We start from the raw sequence: 10,945 nt of genomic DNA, 5'->3' as shown, positions 1-10,945 counted from the left end.
ATCACCTACATGTGGAAATTCTGGATACTGAGGGTTAACTCTCTAAAGTACTTCATTGATTTCAGGTATCCACTTGAAATGTATATCCAGAGGCTAAACAGGAACTACTGTAAAGATCAATACGAAACTTGAACCTCTTATTTTGCCATAAATATTCATCAAATAAAATGTGGATAAATTTGATTATGTACCTCTTCCTCCTCCTCCTTTTCTTCCTCTTCCTCCTACTTGCTCCTCTTTTTCCTCTCCTCCTCCTCCTCCTCCTCCTCCTCCTCCTCCTCCTCCTCCTCCTCCTCCTCCTCCTCCTCCTCCTCCTCCTCCTCCTCCTCCTCTTCCTCTTCCTCCTCCTTCTCCTCTTCTTCTTTTTCCTCCTCCTCCTCCTCCTCCTCCTCTTCTTCTTCCTCCTCCTCCTCCTCTTCTTCTTCCTCCTCCTCCTCCTCCTCTTCCTTCTCCTCCTCCCGTTCCTCCTCCTCCTCCTCCTGGTCCTCCTCCTCCTCCTCCTTCTTCTTCTTGGCCAACACAGTTCTACATCCCAACCCTCTAGAGCTTCTAAAAACCTAGTTTGAGAAATTCACAATGTTTAATAATCAACACAAATTTTCCTTTTCCTTTCTAGGCTCCAGAACAGGGAAAGGTGGGGTGGGGTATAAATGGGACAGTCACCTAGGGAAAATTTTGCTGATTATCATATTTTTGTTCATATGGCATTTAAAAATATATTACCATATAATTTAAATCCTATTTTTAAAATTTCTTCATAGGAACAAAGAACAAATTTTTTTTTCGTTTTTATGTATAAAGTTCACAATGCTGTCTCTATAAGTATCTTTTAAAACATTCTTTTGACATGACTTCTACAATCTCCATAGAGGCAAAACTGAAGTCTATATATTAAATATTCTAATCATAATATGAAATAATTAGGAAGGGCAAATCAATAGAAACAATTAAAACTATGTCAAACACAATGAACAGGACAATCACCCATCAAACAGATACTTTTCTTCTTTGAGAACAACAGTCTGAGAATGTGCAGAATTACTGAGAGGACAATGTTTGAATTCAAAGGAAAGAGGAAAACCCTTAAAAATTGAAAGACAAACATGCACCAATATGTCATGCCTGTAATCCTAGATGCTCAGGACGCTCATTAGTGGCTAAAAAAAGCAAGAATAAACCGGATAACATCAAATGATCACCTTTCATAATTTAAAGACATTATAACAGAAGTGAAAATATATCCAACAGATACAGGGTACATATTTTTTAATGCTACAATGTTAATGCTACAAAGATCCTGAATCTTAAGTATTTTTATATCTTATAATTCTCTCTATATATATTTCTTTGGGGTCCGGTCATGGGGCTTGAACTCTGGGCCTGGGCACTGTCCCTCAACTCTTCAACTCAAGGCTAGTGCTCTACCTCTTGAGCCACAGCGCCACTTGCTGATTTTTTCTTTTGGCTTATGTGGTGCTGAGAAATGAAACCCAGGGACTCAAGAATGCAAGGCAAGCGCTCTACAACTGAGCCACCTTCCCAGCACCTAATTCTATATATGTTTTTCTGAATAGTATATTTCTTTTTCTTATTTGTGAAAATACTGTACAGAGGGGTTACAATTACATGAACAAAGTAATGAGTACATTTCTTATCAAGTATTGTTGCCTCCTAATCTGTTTCCCTTTCACATCCATTCTCATCTCCCCACCACGTGTCCCCCTACCTCCCCCCCAGGCCAAAGCGGTAAAGTTCATTTTTCAACATAACGACTTGTATACCTCATTGTTGCAATGGGTCCACCTGTATCCCTATTTAAACTGTTTGTTTTTTCCCTTCCCCTCCACAAATTATACCAACATCAAATACAGTGAAAACAGGGGTTATACTGTTGGGGAGGGGCATACCAAGCAACAAAGAAATCATCTTATAAATGTTAGAAACAATCACAAGAAAGAAAAAGTCATTTGAATACTTATATTGGGGTTCATTTCACCTAACATCAACTTATCTGACCATTTCTGCTTGTCTCAAAAATATACGTTATTGCAAATAAGGGAAACCATGGGACCTATGTTTCTTTGGCCTGGCTTACTTCACTTAATTTTTTTCCAAGTCTTTCCATTTCATAAGAAATGGGGCAGTGTCTTTATTTCTGATAGAGGAATAGAATTCCATTGTCTATACATACCATATTTTCTTAATCTATTCATCTACTAAGGGGCATCTGGGTTGGTTCCATTTCTTACCTATGGTAAATAATGCCGCAATAAACACACTCGTGCTGGAAGCTTTAAAATGATCATGTTTGTAACATTTGTGTAAATGCTCAAAAGTGGGATTGCTGGGAAATAGGGGAGCTCTATATGGAGTCTTTTGAGGAATATCCATACTACTTTCCAAAGTGGTTGAACAAGTTTACACCCCTACCAACAATACAGTAGGGCTCCCTTCTGTCCACAGACCAACCTGCTGTTAGAATTCTTGATTATAGCCATACTAACTGGGGTGAGGTGGAATCTGAATGTTTTGATTTGCATTTATTTTATAGCTAGGGAGGTTGAACATTCCTTCATGTGTCTACTGGCCATCCTTCTTTCCTCTTCAGAGAAGTTTCTTTTTATGTCTTTAGACCACTTATTTATTGTGAGGATTTGCTGTTGGGACATTTATTTTTTGAGTTCCAGGTATATTTTAAATATGAGACCCTGGTCCATTGTATGGCTAGTGAAGATCTTCTCCCAATCTTTGGGCTTTCTATTGATCTTGCTAGCTTCATCCTTTGCCAGGTAGAAACTCTGAAATTTCATGCAATCCCATTTGTCCGACCTTTCTTTGATTTGCTGTGTTTCTGGGTCTCTTTTAAGAAAATTTCGGCCTGTGCAAGGAGACTTAGAGTTTTTCCAATTCCATCCTGTAATGTTTTCAGAGTGTCTGCTTTGACTCCAGGTCTTTCATCCATTTGGAGTTGATTCTTTTGCAGGGTGATATATAAGGATCTAGCTTTAATTTTCTACAAGTGATTAACCAATTTTGCCAGCACCATTTACTGAAGAGGCTGTCTTTTTTCCATTCTAATTTTTAACTCCCTTATCGAAGATAAGATGGCTATAGGTCTGTAGGTTCATTTCTGGATTTTCAATTATATTCCATTGTTCCTGAAGTCTGTTCTTGTGTCAGTATCAAGCTGTTTTGATTACAATGATGTTGTAGTAGTGTTTGAAATATGGTATTGATATTCTTCCAGCACTTTTCTTTCTGTTTTTGATCATTTTTGCTATTTGGGGTCTTTTATTGCTCCCTATGAATTTTTGGATTGCTTCTTCTACTTCTTTGAAGAATGAGGTTGGGATATTGATAGGTATCGCTTTGAATTTGTAGATAGCCTTGGCAACTACTGCCATTTTCACAATGTGGATCCTTCCAATTCAGGAGCATGGGAGGTTTTTCCATTTTCTAAGAGCTGTTTTGATTTTCTTTTTCAGGTTTTGAAAGTTTTCATCAGCCGGGCACTGGTGGCTCACACCTGTAATCCTAGCTATTCAGGAGGCTGAGATCTGAGGATCATGGTTCAAAGCTAACCAGGGAAGCAAAGTCTATGAGACTCTTATCTCAAATAAACCACAAGAAAACTGGAAGTGGTGCTCTGCCTCAAGTGATAGAGCACTCGCCTTGAGCTGAAGACTTGTGGGACAGCTTCCAGGCCCAGAGTTCAAGACCCATGACTGACAAAAAACAATAAAATTTCCATCAAAAAGATCATTCAGTTTTTGGTTAATTCCTAGGTGTTTTATTTTTTTGGGGGGGGGTTATTATAGATGGAGTCGTATTCCTGGTTTCAGCCACACTTTTCTCATTGTTGGATTAGAGAAAAGCTATAGTATTTGAGGGTTAATTTTATAACCGCCTACTTTGCCAAAGTTTTGAATCACTATGAGTAATTTGGGAGTGGAGTCCATGGGATTCTTTAAATACAAGATCATGTCATCTACAAAGAGGGAGAGTTTTATTCATCTTTCCCTATTTGGATCAATTCTATGTTTGCATCTAGTCCTATTGTTCTTATTGTTTTAGCTTGGCATTCTAATGCTAAATTGAAAAAAAAAAACTGGAGAGAGTGGACATCCTTGTCCCCTTCTCTTTTTTTATTGTGAAAATAATTTGCAGAGGAGTTACAATTACATGGGCAAGATAATGAATACATTTCTTCTCAAGCATTGTAGACTCCTCTTTTGTTTCCCATTCCCATCCCTTCCCATCCTCCCCCCGCCCCCACCCAATCCTCCCCCCACCCCCCCGCACCAAAGTTGTAAAGTTCGTTTTCGACAAACTATTTGTACATCTCATTGTTGCAATGGGTCCACCTGTATCCCTATTTAAACGATTTTTTCCCCTTCCCCTCCACAAATTATACCGACACCATATACAGTGAAAGCAGGGGTCATACTGTGGGGGAGTGACATACAAACAACAAAGAAATAATCTTACAAATGTGTTAGAACAATTGCATGAAAGAGCCGGGCGCTGGTGGCTCACGCTTGTAATCCTAGCTACTCAAGAGGCTGAGATCTGAGTTTCGCGGTTCAAAGCCAGCCCGGGCAGGAGAGACTGTGAGACTCTTATCTCCAATAAACCACCAGAAAACTGGAAGTGGCGCTGTAGCTCAAGTGGTAGAGCGCTCGCCTTGAGCTGAAGAGCTGAGGGACAGCGCCCAAGCCCAGAGTTCAAGCCCCACGACCAACAACAACAAAAAAAAAATGCAAGAAAGAAAAACTAACATTGGAATACATATCTTAAGGTTCATTTCCCTAACATCAAATTATCTGACCTTTTTGCTTGACTCAGACATATATAGATATTGCTAATAAGGGAAACCAAGGGACCTATGTTTCTTTGGGCGTGGCTTACTTCACTTAATATAATTTTTTCCAAGCCTTTCCATTTCCTAACAAATGGGGCAATGTCATTCTTTCTGATGGAGGCATACAATTCCATTGTGTATATACACCACATTTTCTTGATCCATTCATCTACTGAGGGGCTTCTACTGAGGTTCCATATCTTAGATACAGTAAATAATGCTGCAATAAACATAGTCGTGCTTGTAGCTTTATTGTGGTCTTGTTTGTGAACATTTGGGTAAATGCCGCACAGGCCGCAATTTTCTTAATAGAGACCAAGAAACACAACAAATCAAAGAAAGGTAGGACAAATGGGATTGCATGAAATTGCAGAGCTTCTGCATGGCAAAGGACATAGCCAGCAAGACCAATAGAATGCCCACGGATTGGAAGAAGATCTTATCTAGCCATACAACGGACAAGGGTCTCATATCTAAAATATATTTGGAACTCTAAAAATTAAATCCCCCAACAACAAATCCTCAAGAAACAACTGCTCAATAAATAAGTGGGCTAAAGTCGTAAAAAGAAACTTCTCTAAAGAGGAAAGAAGGATGGCCAATAGGCACATGAAGAAATGCTCAACCTCCGTAGCTATAAAAACATGCAAATCAAAACATCATTGAGATACCACCTCACTCCAGTTAGAATGACTAAAATCAAGAACTCTAATAACAACAGATGCTGGAAGGGGTGTGGACAGAAGGAAACCTTACTGCATTGTTGGTGGGAGTGTAAATTTGTTCAACCACTTTGGAAAGTAGTATGGAGGTTCCTCAAAAGACTCCACATAGAGCTTTCCTATGACCCAGCAATCCGTTGTCCCCTTTTTGATTTAAGAGGAAATAGGTTTAGTTTTTAATCATTAAGTATAATGCTAGCTGTAGGTTTGTCATATACAGACTTTATTCTACTGAGGAATGGTCCCTGGATTCATAATTTTTCCAGAGCCTACATAATCAAGATAACTCTCCCTCTCCATTTCCACATCCCTCTATTCCTATTTTTTCCCACATATCTCCCTTAACCTAATAATGTCTGCTTTGCCACATTCTTCTTTGCAGTTCGCAGCACGCTAACACATAGTTGTTTGATGTTGAATAGATATATCTGTTGAACTAGATTGTATCTGCAGTCGTTTTACTATGCAACTACAAGCTTTGGTTGATGCTTGCCTCAAGATAGTGTCCTAGCACAAAACTGGTGTTACATTCATCCCAAATGGGCAGAATAAACCTGAAAAACACAAGAAAAATGGTAAGTCCGGGTATCTCAAATCCCACTCATGGTAATCAGAGACAGAACAGAAAATGAATAATCCAGAGGAGAGCTCCAAAAAAGCTCTACAAACACTAATGGTGAACATGGTAAATGAAAAGATTGAAAAGCTGCAAAGATTTTGTGTGAGCGTGAAAGTGAGAGAGAGAAGACAAACCAAAGGTCAATACAGGAATATCATGAGCCTGAGGAAGCTACTCAAAGATTGATACAGGAATTGTATGAGCAGCTTGAGAACACTCAAAGAGAAATAAAAGAATGGTGTGAGCAGGCTGAGAAAAGTCAAAGAGATAGACAGCAATTGTGGGAGCTGGTGTAGAAGAGACAAAGAGAAAGTCAGGAGTGGTGTTAGGAGGCTGAGAACACTCAAAGAGAACTACAGGAATTGAGTGAACATAAGGAAGGTAATCAAAGAGTGATAGAGGAATTGAGAGAGCAGGATGAGAATACACAAATATGCCTAAAAGCTTCCATGGAATCCATAAACAGAGAGCTGAAAGAAGTCAGGAGGCCCACAAAGGGAATGGAGACTTGAACCCAACAGAAGGAATGGGAGTCCAAGGAAACCATAACCAATCAACTAAGTGATTTGAGAATAAATACTGAACACTAAATTAAGGAAGTAAAGAAGTTCACACAAGATCTAAAACAAAGCTCCAACAAAGAATTGGAAGCCATCAAAGCCAACCAACTAGAAGGAAAAGAAATAAATAACAAAGTAGAAGGTCTTGATAGTAGATCGAATCTCGGGGATTGAAGACAGCCTAGATATTATAGAGGAGGAACATACAACCATTCAAGAAAAATCCAAGAAATATGATAGATCAATTCAACACATGGAAGAGACCATCAGAAGGCCTAATCTGAGGATAATGGGTGTAGAGGAGCACCTAAAAACAGAAGTTAATGGTCTAAGAAATTTGTTTAACAGGATCCTAGCAGAGATCTTCCAAAACCTGCAAAAAGATAGGCCCATTAAGATACAAGAAGCTTTTAGAAATACAAATAGACCTGGCCAAAACAGGACATCCCACTCTCACAGTATAATTATCTCAGGATCAATTCAGACCAAGGAAAAGATCCTTAAAGCTGTCAAAGAGAAAAGATCAATCACCTATAAAGGGAAACGAATTAGAATCACCTCAGATTACTCAGCAGAGATAATTAAAGCAAGAAGAGCTTGGAATGATGTATGCCATGCCCTAATGACAGACAAATGTCAACCAAGAATACTATACCCAGCTAAACTCTCGTTCATAACCTAAGGTCAAAGAAAGTCCTTCCATAGCAAAGAAAAATTGAAACAATTTATCTCCACCAAACCAGCCCTACAAAAGATTCTTAAAGATGTCCTGCACATAGAAAACCAACAAGACCACAATAATGGCCAAGAAACTAAACCCAAACTGAGAATCCAAGAAGCATAGGAAGAACTCAGTTGCCTCATCCCCCAAGAAGGTGGATAAAATGGCAGGAACTCCCTAATACCTCTCAGTCCTATCTCTTAACATTAACGGACTCAACTCTCCAATTTAGCGACATAGACTGTCTAGTTCGATTAAAAAGCAAGACCCTTCCATCTGCTGCCTTCAGGATTCACTCTTGCCCAAAAAAACAAAAACATTTTCAATATGAAAGTCTGGAACAAAATCTACCAAGCAAACGGCCCCCATTATCAAGTGGGAGTTGCAATACTAATATCAGATAAAATAGACTTCAAATTAAAACTAGTGAGAAGAGATAAAGAAGGTCACTACACACTAATTAAGGGATATCTCCTTCTGGAAGATATTACAATGCTAAATATATTTTCACCAAACAATGGAGCACCCAAATTTATCCAAGAAACACTACTTTCCCTCTAATCCCACATTGTTGGGGACTTTAACACACCACGTTCCCCTCTAGATAGATCAACTCGGCAAAAACTCGAAAGAGAAACTGCGGACCTAAACAACTGCATAGATCAATTAGATTTAACAGACACCTACAGAATATTTCAACAAGCAGCATCAAAATGCATGGTTTTCTCAGCAACACATGGAAAATTTTCCAAAATAGTCCACATTTTAGGCCACAAAGCAAATTTGTCCAAATTCAGGTACATTGAATTTATACCTTGTATTCTCTCAGAACACAAGGGAATAAAATTAGAACTCAGCATTAAAAACCACCAAAGAGTGTGCTGTAATTACTCAAGGAGCTGGAACAACACACTGCTGAATCACGATTGGTTCATGGAATAGATTAGAAAGGAAATTCAAGTGTTCATGTTATTCAACAAAAATGAGCACACAAACTACCAGCTTCTCTGTGAAATAGCAAAGGCAGTACTCAGAGGCAAGTTTATAGCTGTCAGTTCTTACATCAACAAATTGGAGAGATCTGAAACCAACAATTTAATGAGACATCTGAGCCTCCTTGCAAAAGAGCAATAAAATAAACCCCAATCCAGTAGATGGAAACAATAATTAAAATTAAATCAGAATTAAATGAATTAGAATAAAAAAAAACACAGAAAGAATCAACACAACAAAGTTGGTTTTTCGAAAAAAATCAACAAAATTGACAGACGCTTAGCAAATCTTATCAGAAAAAGAAGAGAACACACCCATAATAAGTTTTATAATTTAGGTCAGGTGGTAGGAAAGGAAGTGGAAAACAATATTACATCCAGTAAAGCTGACATTCCTATTACATCACTAAGGAAGTCGTGTTAAGACCTGCAGGACTCATAGGGTTGTTGCATGTGACATTACTATGTAAAACACTATTAACGATCATCTCAGACATCCATAACATTCTGCTTCCATTTTCAAGGTCAAGAGCCAAATATCTATTACTTTTTATTAATTGGGTGTGTTTCCTAGGAAGGAAGAAGGAGGATTTGGTAGGTGATGATGGAAAAATATGCATATTAGCTCCCTGTCCAAATTTTTTGGAGTTTTATTTATTTTCCTTCTTTATATTATTTTTTTTATTGTGAAAATACTGTACAGAGGGGTTACAATTACATGGGCAAGATAATGAGTACATTTCTTATCAAGCATTGTAGCCTCCTCCTTTGATTCCCCTTCCCATCCTTTCCCATCCTCTCCCCGTCTCCCCACCCAATTCTCCCCGCTACCCCCCTCCACCAAATCTGTAAAGTTCATTTTTCGACATAACGACTTGTACATCTCATTGTTGCAATGGGTCGACCTGTATCCCTATTTAAATGATTTTTTGCATTTTTAAAAAGTGCTACTGATTAACTCACACTTACATCTAATTGACTTGCTGTCTGCACAAGATGCATATAAATGAAGATATTTATTCTGGTGGATACTCACATATATTAACAAAATCCATTTCTGGAAAATAAAAGATACTAGGTAAGAAATTATAAAGAATTGTCTATAAAATAGTTTATTTTCTTGGAGAACAAAAGGTAGTATTGAAATGATTAGTCCAGATTTCTTCGAGATTTTTTGCTGTCTCAGTATCAAAATGTTCTCTAATTCCTGTAACATCCAAGCATAAAACATATGATTTGAAGATCTCAGTAGTTTTAGGAATAAAGGTACATAATACCTTCCTTCCTGCAGAGACATGTTAGCACAAGTATGATTGATTTTATTATAGATCTCTTTTTTCTCCTTATCTCATGTATTGCATATCTTGGCATATTACTCTATGTCTTGCATCAGCTTCTGTAGGTGGGATTTACCTCTACCTGCAATGTCAAAATGGGTTATGTGACTCACTTCAGCTTACAAAAGTGAACCAGAATTAGAGAAAGACTATTTCTAGGGGAAGATTTCTATCTCATTGTCTGTGTCTAAAAGCTGACTTGTTTTCCCTTAGCCATAAAAATAGCATATTTCAGAGGGAGTCTTCCTTCAATTTATATACTGGAAGAATATAGCATGTGAAATTGAAGCAAAACTGAAATACAGCCTCATACATATGACACAAGCAGAATTAAGCTAATATTAGAATGTGATATTAAGATGTTAGTTTCTTACCATCCTTGTATAGCATTATGATAGTTGACTGTAGCACACCAGAATTTAACATATCCTAACCAAGAACTTAACAAATAGGTAACATTTCCTGTTGGAAATTATTACAATATTTTATAAATAAGCATTCTCCATGTGATCACTTGTAGGATTATCTTTCCTATAGATGGGTTTAATCACTCTAGAGCACTGTATCTAATATCCATTATCATTATCCAGACCTTGTGATTGTGATGAGGAAGAATAAAATATCTAGATTTCTTCTGCTCTTTTCCTCTTCTCCTATTTCTAGTGTGAATTCTCATCCTTTCTCCAAATTCTATTAATAAAGGAAGAATTACACATTGTGGATATCAAGCAAAAGGCTTCAAATCAAGAATTTCATTCTTTCAGAAACAGAGGAAGTAAATCAGAGTGGCTCAAGGAAGAATAAAAACATGATTTTTTTCCCATTCTGGCTTTCACCTTAGAGTCTGAACATGACTCTAAATATCTAATAAACCATTTCCCTTGACTAATTTTTTAAAAATATAGATTTTTAAATAAATGATAAATTAAAAATAAATAATAATTTGTTGTTTGTTTTTGGGAAGCATGAAATAAGACTGCATTAACAATGTGTGAGTTGAGAGACTAAATTATATCAGAATCTAAACATAATGAAAAATAGACGATTTTAAGATAAATAGCTTGTAGATACATTTTTAATGTGATATACCCTCAAAGTCATCTATTTTCTTCTTTTCCTCTCCATGCTGATTC

This window comes from Dipodomys spectabilis, unplaced genomic scaffold (assembly GCF_019054845.1).
Source record: "Dipodomys spectabilis isolate Male_0828 unplaced genomic scaffold, ASM1905484v1 ptg000093l, whole genome shotgun sequence".
Lineage (NCBI taxonomy): Eukaryota > Metazoa > Chordata > Mammalia > Rodentia > Heteromyidae > Dipodomys > Dipodomys spectabilis.
Note: the sequence above shows the minus strand (reverse complement) of the source record.